This window comes from Pan paniscus, chromosome 8 (genome assembly GCF_029289425.2).
Source record: "Pan paniscus chromosome 8, NHGRI_mPanPan1-v2.0_pri, whole genome shotgun sequence".
NCBI lineage: Eukaryota > Metazoa > Chordata > Mammalia > Primates > Hominidae > Pan > Pan paniscus.
Genome location: NC_073257.2, coordinates 91,976,344 through 91,991,175, shown reverse-complemented (window position 1 = coordinate 91,991,175; position 14,832 = coordinate 91,976,344).

The window sequence follows — 14,832 nt, the reverse complement described above, 5'->3', positions numbered from 1 at the left end:
AAAGAGTAGATTTGGGAGGCCGAGGCGGGCAGATCGCGAGGTCAGGAGATGGAGACTATCCTGGCTAACACGGTGAAACCCCATCTCTACTAAAAATACAAAAAATTAGCCGGGCGTGGTCACGGGCGCCTGTAGGCCCAGCTACTTGGGAGGCTGAGGCAGGAGAATGGCGTGAACCCGGGAGGCTGAGCTTGCAGTGAGCCGAAATCGCGCCACTGCACTCCAGCCTGGGCAACAGAGCCAGACTCCGTCTCAAAAAAAAAAAAAAAAGTATAGAGAACTTTAAAAAGTGTTATCAATGGGGCCAGGCGCTGTGGCTTACGCATGTAATCCCAGCACTTTGGGAGACCGAGGCGGGTGGATCACTAGGTCAGGAGTTCAAGACCAGCCTGGCCAAGATGGTGAAACCCTGTCTCTACTAAAAATACAAAAAAAAAAAAAAGCCGGGTGTGGTGGTGGGCGCCTGTAATCCCAGCTACCCAGCTACTCAGGAGGCTGAGGCAGAAAATTGCTTGAACCCAGGAGGCAGAGGTTGCAGTGAGCCGAGATCACGCCACTGCACTCCAGCCTGGGCAACAGAGCAAGACTCCCTCTCAAAAAAAAAAAGTTATAAATGAGTTGTAATAGGTGCTATAAGTCCTATGAGGTTCCACAGCATGAAACATATGAGACAGTATGCTAATGAGTATGATAGAGTAAAGGGGGTACATTTTATAATCCTGAGGAAGGAACACTTGTGGGAGTAATATCCTTGAACAGACTAAAGTGAAGTTAATTCTAGAGTCATCAGGAATAATATCACATAACAATAATAAAACACCAAAAGTCCTCTATTACTTCTTTCCAATTTTTTGTCAACTGTAAATTTAAGAGAAAATATTGATTGATCCTATCCTGAATTTGAGTAAATACAGTTTTTTGTTTTTCTTAATAAAATATGATTTATAATTTTTCCAGAAGACAAACGACTTTCTTTAACTTCTGACCCAGTCTATTTGTAGTGTATAAAAAGCTGTATCACTATGTGATACATTTAGAGAAAGGAACTCCTTTTTTTTCTTGATTAGTAATTTTTTTTCTTGTATCAATTGTGTTCACCTGGGGAATATAAATTTATATTTAACTCTTATGCCTGACAAGATGCTGACATTAGTAATGATATATAAATTAACTAATAGTAAGTTTTAAATGGTAATTAAGCCTTGATATAATTTAAAGCAGAAACATCAAGTCAAAAACAAATTCAATTTAGTATACTCTTAAACTCTTTAATGCAAAAGTGTAAGACTTTTCACAAAATGCAATGCTGTGAAAATGAAGCTTTTTTCAATTTTATTTCACTAGTTTATCTCTTTCTTTCTCTGTTTTCATCATTTCTCCCCTGCAGTTGTTTTATGCCACTCTCTCTTTCATGAATTGTGTTTTGCATGATTTTTCTGGCAATGGAAATTTAAACATCTTACTCATTTTTATTGTCCTATTTTAATTGTTGCTGTATTTTTTTCTTATTCCAGATATATTGCATGATTAAATTTCTCAACTAGAAGATATACAACTATAGACTATATTTCACACAAAGACACTGCACATCCTATTACGGAGGAAAAGTGATGATTCTTGGTGTTACCATTTAGACAACAGAGCACAGAATATTTAGGGAAAGTTATGAATCCTAACATTAAAGAGCAGAATGTTCTTGCCATGTGAAGCATGAAAAGTAATGTGAACATAACCTTCTCTTCTTGTCTATGAAATTGTGTTTCCAATGGCAAAGCTTTCTCAATATCATTACCCTCTGGGGGTTATGCCATGTCCTAAAGTAAAGAGTCTGTACTTTGAAGTCAGCATGGCTTTGGATGACTTTCTTAATAGATCTGAACTTCCAATTTCTCATCAATAAATTATTTATCTTTCTCATTGGTTTTAACAGTGATTATACAGGCTGATATATATAAAGTACTTTGCATAAAGAATGGCACATTGTAGAAGGTCATTAGGTATTTTTTTCACTGTAATACAGGTAATAATTTTGATGTTTTAAAATGTGTTTACTCATTCAATAAATCTATTGGGTGCTTACTATGTCCAAACAAATTTCTGAGTACCAGGGTGAGAGTAGTTTAAAAAATAAAAGACAGAAGTTTTTGCTGTCCTGGAGCTAATATTCTAGTTTTTATCTTGACATCATTTTGAATTTTCCTTTCTTTTCCATTTGTGATTGGTCTCTCTAAACTTTTTTCATGTTTTAAGATCTTTTGCACTAAACAGGTTGAGAATTATAGCGCATGTAAGTTATTCCATTTTCCCATTAAATGTCAGCATTTAAGATTTTGATACATACTATTTTTTGGTAAAAATGTATTTAGCTCAACAAAGTAAAATAAGTATGGCTATAGCAATTATTTGCCATATAAGGTATAATGGCAGCATAAAAATGTTCATGCATGTGGTCTATGTGAAATTTTGTCTAAGAGAGTTGAAATCACTGTAGATTCTTAAAGCAGTGGAGAAAAACAGATTTCTATTTATTTTCTCCCCAACTTGTGGGTAGATAATTTCTTTTAAAGTATCAACCTCAAACAAACATTATATGACATAGCTTTTTGCCTGTTGGATCTTTTTATAATTTGAGTTTATGCTTATTTTCTCATTCATAGTGAGGATACAGAAATATTTTTATGATATGCCTAAGTGAAAAGATTTGCCTCTAACTTTTTTTCTAATGAAAAATAAGCAAGACTTACAAAAAAAAATCTTCTTCTTACCAGGCTCTTTGAGGGCAAAGGTTGCTTCTCATCTCATTTATTTTGCCTTACGCATTGCCCTTTCTCACTTGAATTGCTTGCATGGAACTATTCATTGTCTTCACTTCCCTGACATATACTCAGAAGGCATCTTCATCTGGGACCATTTTGAATTGATCCTCCGTGCTTACCTCTTATTCAGAGCATATTTTTAGCTTGGTCTATCCTTTTTTTTTTTTTTTGAGACGGAGTCTTGCTCTGTCTCTCAGGCTGGAGTGCAGTGGCAAGATCTCGGCTCACTGCAAGCTCCGCCTCCTGGGTTCACGCCATTCTCCTGCCTCAGCCTCCCGAGTAGCTGGGACTACAGGCGCCCACCACCACGCCCGGCTAATTTATTGTATTTTTTAGTACAGATGGGGTTTCACCCTGTTAGCCAGGGTGGTCTCGATCTCATGACCTTGTGATCCGCCTGCCTCGGCCTCCCAAAGTGCTGGGATTACAAGCGTGAGCCACTGCGCCCAGCCTTTCCTTGGTCTATCCTATCCACACATGTTCCAACAGATGAGGTCATGAGGTTTACCCTAAGCTACATGACCTGCTCGGCTTAATAGTTCTCTAATAGTCATCATTGAAATTGCATGTAAACTGGGTTGTCACAAAGAGGTATTTTATGCAGCAATCAAAATTTGGTAATACATCATAATACTTAATACATTTGAGCATTCTTGGACTTACAATCTTTATTTTTTATTTTTTTACTCCAGGCTACACTTTCTGCCCTAAACACAATGAGTCTGGCACACCTTTGCATAACAGTGGCTGGTAGGAGTCACATTTCTCTAGGTTTTGTAACAGATTCTGAAGGGAAATAGATGAAAAAAGCATGCCAGTGAATTTAATATACTGACAGGCTCATGTCTTCTCTTACTATGTACTGTGTTCTTGTACTTTGAATTAGCAAATCTTAAAATTTCTGTATCTGATATGGCAAGCTCATTCAGGGAACCAATTTTTGATCAGTTTGCGCCTGGAATAAAGCTAGACATGAGAGATAACAAAGTTTAAGATGCTTAGAGACCACTGAAAAAATATGTATTTATTTTTCTTTGCCTTACTTTCTACTCCAGTTTGCTTTCATCATTATATGGTGAGCCCGGGACAAGAAAACCTTGGTAAAAGTTCTTTTTCTTCTTCAGGATGATAAAAAAATCTCTTTTTACTTTTAAAAGTTAGATCTAATACATTATATTTGCATGTTAATAGGCTATCATAAGTTCCCCTAGGAAATTTGCAGATTTCTCATGAAACCTAGAAAAAGGCTAAATATTTTGTACTCATAATTTTTTCTTGTTCTATTTGTTAATCTATTCATGTATTTACTTTTTATGGATATGCAAGAGTTGTACATATTTATATAGTACATGTCTTATGTATCTATAACAAGTAAATGTGATATTTTGATACATGCATACCATGTGTAAAAATCAAATCACCGTATTTAGGTTATCCATCACCACAAAGGTTTATTATTTATTTGTTTTAGGAACATTTCAAATATTCTCTTTTGGCTATTTTGACATATACAATAAATTAGTAACTAGTCACCTTACAGTGCTATTGAACTCTAGAACTTATTTCTTCTACCTAATTGTATGTTTGGTCCCATTAACCAAATAAGCCCCGCACAGTTCCATGATTACTCTCCAGAGCTATTTTCTCCAGTTAGCAATATAAGTACATGCAGTTGAGAAAGGGTATTTTCAAAGTGGTATTAGATTCTACCCTTATTGAAATTTGAAACTTCCTAACATCTGTATTCTTAGTGTCTCGTGGAATCTGAGCTACAAATTGTGAAATGTATTCTGGCTTTGTACACATATATGGCATCTCACTGTTTACCACCTGTTGTAGTGCACCAATATTGTAAAGGTTTGCTGGCAAAGCCCTGCGTTTCTTTTTCCCTGGTATTACCCTTTGTGTTTATCTGTACCAACCACCTGGCACTCTCCTGCTTTCACAAAAAAACAGGGTGGGTCCATCCTCAAAATAAGCCTCCCTGTTACCCAGAAGACAGATGAAATAGTGTCCTCTCACAGATGGTCTGTGATGTATACCTTATCTGAATATCTAATCATGACAAGTAGTCAGGAATTAACTACAATTTGCCAGAATCAACTTAACTTGTGACACAAACTTATGCTTTAACAGCAAAAAAGTATAAAAAGATTATTTCAAGATGACAAAAGCTTTGGCAACTATACCTTGTATAAAATATGTGTTTCACAATTGTATTTCATTTTATTGCCCCATGTGTAAACAGTTCAAATGTGTGAATGCAATTAGGAAATATTTCTTTCATAATAAAAACAGTGTTTTATGATTGCACTTTAAAAAATGCTAGTTAAAATGTTTAAGCATTTCATAAATGCTCAATTTAAAATAAACATTTTAATCCTTTGGAATGATGAGGTTACAATGCTTAAGCATTTCATAAGTGTTTACTCTAAAAGGAATGTTTTAACCATTTAAGATGGTTTCACAAAAAATATTTTGGGGTTTTAAAATACTTTTTCAAACAAGACAAACATAAAGTTATAGCTAAAATCTCAACAGTATGGTGTTTGATTTGAGAGACTGAAGGTATTTGTTTCATTTGGTTTTACTGAATGATTCATCAGCTATGCCGTAAAACTTAGAAATATCAACTCTTGGGCTCATAAGAACACTTTATTATCTTCATTGTCACTAGTTATTACTTGAGATATTGCAATCTAACTTTTTCTTCAAAAGAATGTGTTTTTCTAAACATATTCAACCCAGCCTAGATAAAATTCGTGCATTTTTTTTTGTAAAGTACAACTTGTTCTGCTAATATCTCCAGCAAATTTTTTCTTGAAGTTAATTTATATGTAAATACTTTTACAACATGAATTTCACCCTAATTGACATTTCTTATAAGACAAGAAAATGCATAAATTTTCCTTAACTTTTACTAGCATCTATTCCCCAGAATACTCCAATTACTTATGAATAATATTTCAGTTCTGTATTAAAAATTTCTCTGTAAAGCTTGCACTTTGATTATAGACATAGGTTGGTTTGACTGACCAGAATGCTTCCTTCATTATTTTGATAAAATAATGGTAGTTTTTCTTTGGAGAATTACCCCTTACCTGTTTTGTTTTGTTTTGTTTTTGAGACAGAGTCTTGCTATGTCACTCAGGCTGGAGTGCAGTGGCACGATCTCGGCTCACTGCAACCTCCACCTCCCAGGTTCAAGCTATTCTCCTGTCTCAGCCTCCTGAGTAGCTTGGATTACAGATGTGTGCCACCACGCCTGGCTAATTTTTGTATTTTGGGTAGAGACAGAGTTTCACCCATGTTGGCCAGGTGGGTCTCAAACTCCTGATCTCAAATGATCCACCTGTCTCGGCCCCTGAAAGTGCTGGAATTACAGGCATAAGCCACTGCGCCCAGCCACTTCCCTGTTCTTAATCCATTGGTTTCAAAACCTGACAGCCTAGCTTCAGAGTTGAGCATATTACCTAGGTCATTCTGTTTCTTGACATCTATGACTAATTAATATGTCATAAACATGACCCAAACTACACAAAATTAGTATCAGTTTTAAAATTTTGACTGGAAATGCCTGAAATAAATTATTTTTGGGGGGCAAGGTTCAGGCAGAAAGGCAAGGAGTGTAGAATTTTAGAGTTTGTTGTGGTCATATTTACCAACATTAGATGTGAGATTTTATTATTCAGAATGCTTTGATGTATCAAAACCTCAAAATGCTGCAAATGAGAAATCAAAACATTCATGGATTGAATATATACCTTGATTTTGTGGCTCCAATTTACTAAAAAAGCAGTCTGGCCAGTCCAGGAAATATGTCATTTCTCACTATTCCCGGCACATCAAGTTTTTCCTCACATTGAGGTAATGTTTCAGCATGTGCTTATTTTGTTTTTGAATATAATGGTGCATGGCTGTTTGGGCTCTCAGAATTTTTTAAGCCATTAATTTTATCTCAGGTCTTTTTTGCATTCCACACCTTCCTGCATACTAACTATGTGTGTAAATTTCTCTTAAAATCACATAAATTTTCACTTAAAATCCTTACCAGTCCAAATCAATTCATTCTTCCTCATGATATATATTCCTTTTCTATTACCTCAGAAATAATAAAATACTTTACTGTTATCATTTATTTCTGATTTTAAAGTAATGATACAATAGATTTAGATCCTCATTTTAGCCATCATTTTATCATGATCATGTACCACTGAACTTAAAAGTTGGAAAAAAAGCAATCTAAATTTCCTCTGAGTTCCAATCCCATGTAATTTATAAAATTTTGGAAGAACACAGGTAGGTACTCAGAGTAATCAACTTAGCTTTGGAAGAAGAATTTAATTTTTTATTATCTGCCACAACCATAGCCTGGTGAATTGATTTAAATCATTGAGCTATAATTGCTTTTTGAAGATTTTTTATTTTTCCCCTTCTTGTGAAGTAGTAATTAACAAAATGTAAAAATCTAAATTCAATATATAATTTCATGTTGTAAAATAAAGGTTACACATGAAATATAGTTAATGGTCAAATAAATTCTTTGTTAAGATTGGGGACCTTTGCAATTTGTGAGAAACATTCACACACACACAAAGTCTGTAAACAAAGATAAAATGTTTTTGCTGAATAATGTAATTGTCATTTCCTTCTCCCTTATTGAAAGAGAGTTGTCTGTTTACCTGGATTGTTGCTTAAATCTGCCACAAATTTGTTACTCAAAACCTTATTTATTATATTATAGCAAATAGGGTAATAATTACTGTCAGAGAAGGGGACATACTTTTTGTAACTCTTTACATTTTTCTTAAAATACAAATTCTGTTATATAAATTTTGATTTTGAATCTTTTAATTATCTTTTCACTACCTCCCACACATCCTCTAAGTTTTCTTTGTCTTTTTCAACTTCAGTATACAGATTTCAGCAATACTGTAATTTTTTACTGAGTACTTAACATATATAAGAAAAAGATACTTTACAATTTCCACATGCTGTAATGAAATATGTTGAGCTTAGTTTATGTTAACTGCATCTAGTTCTTGTTTGATTTCTTCTTTTTTCCTCTAAAGTTATATTTTATCTTGCAAGTTGTGTATGTGTATTAGTTATGTATTTTTTTAACAAATTATCCAAAATCTTAGTGGATAAAGCAGCAAACATTTATAATCTCACAGTTTCCATGAGTCAGAAATTCAGAGAATGCTTAGCTGCATTGTCTGTGTCTGAGTATCTCACAAGGCTAAAATCAAGGTGTCAGTTGGGCTATCGTTATCCCAAGGTTCAACCAGTGATGAGTCCACTTTTATAGTGACTCAAGTAGCTGTTGGTGGGACTCAGTTCCTCTATGGCTATTCTTAATTGGTGGTTGGCAAGAGGCCTACTTCACTGTTTTACCACATGGATGTTACCCATAAAGCATCTCACAACATGGAAGCAGCTTCGACAGGGCTAATAAATAAAAAGGCAAAAAAGAATGTGCAAGAAAAAAGCCAAAGGCTTTTGTCATCTAGACTTGGAAGTGATTAAGCTCAAGTGTGATTTATCTCAAGCCAACTATCAAGCTGAAAGGACAGGATATGAATGTTAAGAAAAGGGGATCACTGAAAGCCATTTAGGAAACTGCCTACAAATTACGTGGATATGGATGTCTTATGAAAATAAAATTCCTTGTCTTAGAGTGGTGTCTTTTTACTTTCTTTTTCTTTTTTTCTACATCTAATATTTTAGAACCCAAAACATGGGGATAAAGACAAATTTTAGCATCTTATCCTTAATATTTAGGAGCACAGCATATGTCATGTTGAGGATGCTACTATGCCTTTACATTATGTTGGAACGTGTGTATTCATCTCTGGCTCTCTTTTTTTCTCTCAAGTGATGGTGATTTATAATGTCTAGAATAAAGTATACTTAGAAACCAAATTAAAACTGTATTTTATCGTATTCGTGTAAGCTTACTAAAGTATTACTAAATACTCCTGTTTGCATCTTCATCATCTCCAAACTTTTTTCTCCTACTATGGCATCTTTTCATATCTGCATGAACCAAATGTGGCTTTTGAAATAGGAAATTTTGGATGGAATGATAATCCACTATGAAGGAGTCATATAGTTGATGTAAGGAGAAGGGCTGACTTACAAGACCTAAATATATTTTGAAATTCTTCAACACTACTATACCTTCTCCTTAATGTACCCAGAACATATGTCTCAGATTTCAATAGTCCTTGGAGACACATTTTCCTCAAATACCTGAATAAAAAGACAAACCTACAGTCTTACTTTATTATATATAAGAACTTAATAATTTACCAGGTATTCAAAGATACCCAGGAACATTTATCTTCTTCAAAATATTTCCTGATTTTCACTTGCCATTCCATTTCCCATCTGGATCCAGATCAGAACCTTTACCTACTTTTCTGCAGGTTACTCACTCCTGGCTTTCTTCGTGCTTGTGTGGCTCTCTTTTAAACACTTCACACTGAGTTGTGAACACCTATCCCTTCTTTTTTCAAAAGGTCTTTTTTCCCTTCTTTTTTCAGGAGGCAAGGAAGGGGGAGGCAGTAGGAAGGACTGAACAGAGAGGAAGACGTGCAAAATACTCATTTGGAACAATGGGAGATTGAATAGACCGGACAAAGAATGATTAAAGTGAGGACTGCTGGCATGGCCCTGTTTTCCTCCAGCCATGTTTAGTTGCATCGTTGTGGCATGGAATAGATGGAGAGCTGGGTTTATCCAGGGCTCCCATCTTACTAAGCAGATAGGAGGTGACAGGGAGGTGGGTGAGTTGAGGAGGTGTGCAAGGGACCAATGAGAATGGTTGGCCATGGAGTTTAAGCTGGCTCACTAGAGAGGGAAAAGTCATAAAGGAAGGAAGAAACAGTGAACAGGTAGTAAGATCTTGATTGGAGGTGCTGGTAAGGTTTCAGGAGTTTTGTTTCAGGGCAGTACAGGGAGTAACCTGGATAGCTAGGAGGTGGTGGTCAGAGTGGGCTACTGTGGGGTTTGCAGTCCTTGGACCTGACAAGGTCTAAGGTCTGATCATGGAGGGAGGGGGAAGCTGAGGTAGGGCAGAGGACAGGAGTGGGCTTCATGAGATCAAAAGGATGTTAGAAGGATTATCTACCCAGATACTGACATCTCCATGAAGTAAGAGGCCTAGTGTGAAGAAGTTACAACATCTTAAGCTCTTCAGGGATAAGGGAATCATGTGCCACGTGGGTAGCCTCCCCAGTCTAGCACCCAGTATATAGCCTATGCAGAATGAATACCTGAGGGCTGCTGGGGGCGAAAACAAGGTCCCTGTGACAGGACCTGAAGCCTGGGGGTCTCGGTGACAGGAGTGGGCCTAGTTTTTAGGTGTAGAATTGAGCCTTGCGTGCACTGGTGGGATCTTATTGAAAGGAACCCCTCCAAGACTAGAGGAAGATGCATCCTGACAATGTAGGCTCTGTAGGCGTCCCAAGTACCTGGGCTGGGGGTTAGATGGACTCCAAGGCATTTCCTCAGGTGGCAATGGGAGGATCCCTGGGAAGGCAAAGCTGTGCAGGAAGAAAATGGCAAGATGCTACATTCCCTCAGGGAAAGCCCCTTTCCCGGGAGCAGGGAAGGCGAGGTAGTTTAGGCTGGGTCAGTTTGTCCCTGCCCTCAGAGTCTGTTGGTCCTGGAAAAAGAAGGCCTTATTTTATTTATTTATTTTTCTTTGAGACAGTGTCTTGCTCTGTCGCCCAGGCTGGAGTGCAGTGGCTCGATCTCAGCTCACTGCAACCTCCGCCTCCAAGGCTCAAGCGATCGTTCTGCCTTAGCCTCCAGAGTAGCTGGGACCACAGGGACCACAGGCGCCCGCCAGGACGCGGGCTTGCTTTTATTTATTTATTTATTTATTGAGAGAGAGCCGTAGCCTCCCTATGTTGCCCAGGCTGGTCTTGAACTCCTGGGCTCAAGCGATCCTCCCGCCTCGGCCTCCCAAAGGGATGGGATTACAGGCATGAGCCACCGCTTCCGGCCAAAAGAGGGCTTTAGGGCACCCCCAGAACGCGAGATCTCCCTCATCTGTCATCTTTAAAGAGGAGGAAGTGGACTCCCAGTCCAGCCATAGTCCATTCGTCCCGGGCACGGTCACTCCGGGGTGGCCAGGACCAAATGTGCCTCCTTCTGGCTTTTGCACCGCACCAACTAATCCGCGCCAGGCCGCACAGCTGCTCTGGCCTTCGGGGAGGACTCCTGGAGCGCGGTGTACACTGCTCCGGAGTCCCTCCGCAGGAGTTGAGGCAGCGAGTTCCGAGGGCGGGGTGGGGCGGAATCCGGAGGCACGCGGACCCGGTGGAACGCACTGCGCAGACGGCGCCGGCGCCTGCACTCGGCTGTTGACGAGTCTTTCTTCCAGCTCTACCCTGAAAGTCCTCCAGGCACCGGTCTTTTTTTTCTGCCTTTTGTTTCCCTCCCGGCGAGTCGGCGCGACAGTGAATTTCCGTTTCCCGCGGTGTCCAAGCGGACCTGAGGAGTTGCAGTTGTGAGCAGGTTCGGTGGTGCCGCGGGCTGGGGTAGGCGGCGGTGGGGTCCCTGGCTCTGGGGCACTGGGAAGATGGCGAGTCGTGCGCGTGGGAAGGTCCTCTGGCTCATCTTTGCTCCCCAGGAGCAGCATATTTCGCATCTGCCAGAGGTGTGCCCGGGGGTCGTTGGGAGTGGGACGGGGTGAATCCCTGCAGAGAGCCCGGACGGGGAGGGAAGGTGTCGGGGAGACGTGGTTTCCTGGCGACGTGGTCCCGGCAGGCGACTTAGACCTGAGCCGAATGTGTTGACCCCAAATTGCGCTTTTCCCACCAAGAAGAAAAGGGAGAGAAACATTAGGACAAGTTCGGAACTAAAATATAGTAGAGAAGCAACATAATCTCTGAAATCACACAGCTATTCGGTTTCAAAGAGTTCCTAGTGCCCAGCTCTCCTAACTCCCGGCTGGTGTTCCTTGACATTATGGTGATATATAAAGACTTTCTATTTCCGCTCGTGTGTGTGTCTGTGGGAAGCCTCTGACTCACCTCTGTGCCCCAGTAGCACCCTGTGCAGCCTTGCAATGTAGCCCTTATTGCATGGCACGAAAGATACTAGTTTGGATTCTCTGCAAGTCAGATCATAGGTATATCCATTTACTGGCACAGTGGCTAGCACATCATAGACAGACACAAACATTTATTAAACGGAATTAATACAGGACCTTAATTGAATGAAGTGGCACCCTGCCCCGCTGTTTTTCAATCAAGCTGTCAGATTTTATGCAGCCCGATATTCTAAAAAAAAAACTCACTAATTCAGTGATTACCAATTTATTGGCCACAGATTCCCAGGTACCTCAGAAATCACTGGAAGGGTCTCTGTAAGTCCATAGGGTCTCCAGGCATCATTTAGAACCAGTCATATCTCACACATGCAGATATTGCTATTTTTCAAATGTGTGTAGATGAGTTGTAATTTAGGAGTTTTGCAGAGTCAACAGGTACTAAAAGTAATACTGTGATCATGTTGGAAGTTCATAAAAGCATTTTACATTTTTTATTAAAATTTAAGTTTTGGTTTAAGTTAGGAAACCACTTCATTACATTAGTCCAGTCAATATCTAGGTCTGAGCTGTCTAGTATGGTAGCCTCATGTGACTATTTAGAGTTGGAATGAAATTAATTAAAAATTCATTTTTTTCAGTTTCTCTAAGTACATTTTCAGTAACCACATGTGGCTAATGGCTAAATGGCGGAAAAGTACAGATACAGAATATTTCTATCCTTGCAGAAATAGATACTGATGATGTTGACACTTAAGACGAATAAAAAGTAACTTAATCATAAAGTGTAATCTTAGCAGAAGTAACTCATCTAATTTATAGCATAACAGAGATAAATGAAATTGGGGAGGGTTAAGCAGTTTCTACCCTTGTTCAGTGAACAAATACATCATGTCTTCATAAAGAAATAAATGAAATTTAATGTTTTTCCCTGGGTATTGCCTGGATTGTAAAATGCTTCTCCCACCTCCTTACCCCAACCTTCTTCCTTGTAGGTTAGAGTTACTTGTTATTGGTAAATAGCCACTATGGAGACTAAGGACCAGAAGAAACAAAGAAAGAAAAACAGTGGACCCAAAGATGAAAAGAAAAAGAAGCAGCATCTGCAGGATCTCCAGCTAGGAGACGAAGAAGATGCCCAGAAGAGAAATCCCAAAGCTTTTGCAGTTCAGTCTGCTGTGTGGATGGCTCGATCCTTTCACAGGTATGTTTAGCTACAGTCTGATGCTTCTTTCATTGATTCTTTTTAAATAGTAGGAGCCTCTCACAGGTGACATTTGGATTCACAAGTCTAGTCCAGCTCCAAAGGACATGGAGATGCATGCTGTGTGGCTTTTACTAAAACATGAGAAGACTTCCCATAGAAGCTGCCTTGCCTCCAGCATCTGCACACTGGTTGGTGTTTCTTGCCCAAGATACAAGAATTTATAGAATTTGATTCTTCCTAAACTTTAAACTGTTTCTATGGTGATAAGTGTGCTTTTTCCCACTGAATATGTTTTACAAAGTTGTAATATAAAATACAAAAATTACAATATTTAATACTAACATAGCTTTATTGAGTGAGTCCTTATGATATTCTTAGCAGTGTACTTTAAACATTATTCAACTAAATCCTTCCAGCAGCCTTACCAGAGTAGGAATCATTCTTGCCCTCTTTTTATGGACAAGAAAACTGAGGTCAAGAAAACAAGTTACCTCCAATCGTATAACCAGCAAGTAGGACAGCCAAATTTAACTCCAGAGCCTCTGCTCTCATCTGTTATGATGCACTGCCTCAGTATTTACCTTTTGGTTTTTAAAAAATTATTAAAATCACTCATAAAACAGTCAGATTTAAGGAGTGTTTAATTTTCAACTCTCTATACTATTGAAGTTATCTTGTTACATCTTTATTGAACAGCAGTTATTTGGATGGGGCTCAGAAGTTAACAAGTTAATTGACAAGTTAATTATATTTATATATTGTCTGTTATACTCTATGAAATATACGAAAGTACTCATATCTATAAGTATATTTTAAAAGTCTACTTTTACTCTATTTTGAAAGTGAGTTTACTTTTTTGTTTGTTTGTTTTTTTTTAAATGAATAGGACTCAGGATTTGAAGACAAAAAAGCATCGTATTCCAGTGGTTGATCGAACTCCATTAGAGCCCCCACCAATAGTGGTAGTGGTGACGGGGCCTCCAAAGTTGGAAAGAGCACTTTGATATAATGCCTGATTCAGAACTTCATTGGCAGAAGTTGACTGAGATCAGAGGCCCTGTGATGATCGTTTCAGGTAGGGGATGCCACCACAGACATAGAGTTGGCATGGCTGTTGTCATCTGAGGGACATGCGTGTGTTTGTTGTTTTCTTGAGTGGAACATGTTAAATTTTGTCATATCATGTTACTTCTCTTATACTTTTACTAAGTTAGCTATAACTTCAGAAAAGGGTAAGTTCCCAGAGATAAGGATGTGATACATATCTTATCCTGACTGCTGTATGGCTTTGCCAAGCATGTTCCTTGGAAGGGCGTAGCAGGCCTAGTCACTGTGAACATATCATTTAACAAATAGCATGTACCTCCTATGTGCCAGGTGCACATGCTTGCCCTTACGAAGCCACATGCTGGTGGAAGTGCGCGTTTTCTCTTTTTCCTGTGAGAATTTGCCTGCTTTGGGAGATGGCGACCTTTCCAAGTGTGAGGGAAGATGAAACAAACTTCCAGTGGTAGAACGGCAATGTACACTCTGAAATCTCTTGTTATTGCAATAATATAGTTGGATTGAGGCTTTTCTTTATCTTTGGAGCATCCATATTTTCTTTTCCTTTTTTTTTTTTGAGGCAGAGGCTTGCTTTTTTTGATTTTTGTACACATGGCACCTCTCTTCTTTTTTTTTTTTTTTTTTTTTGAGATGGAGTCTCACTCTGTCACCCAGGCTGGAGCGCAGTGGCATGATCTCGG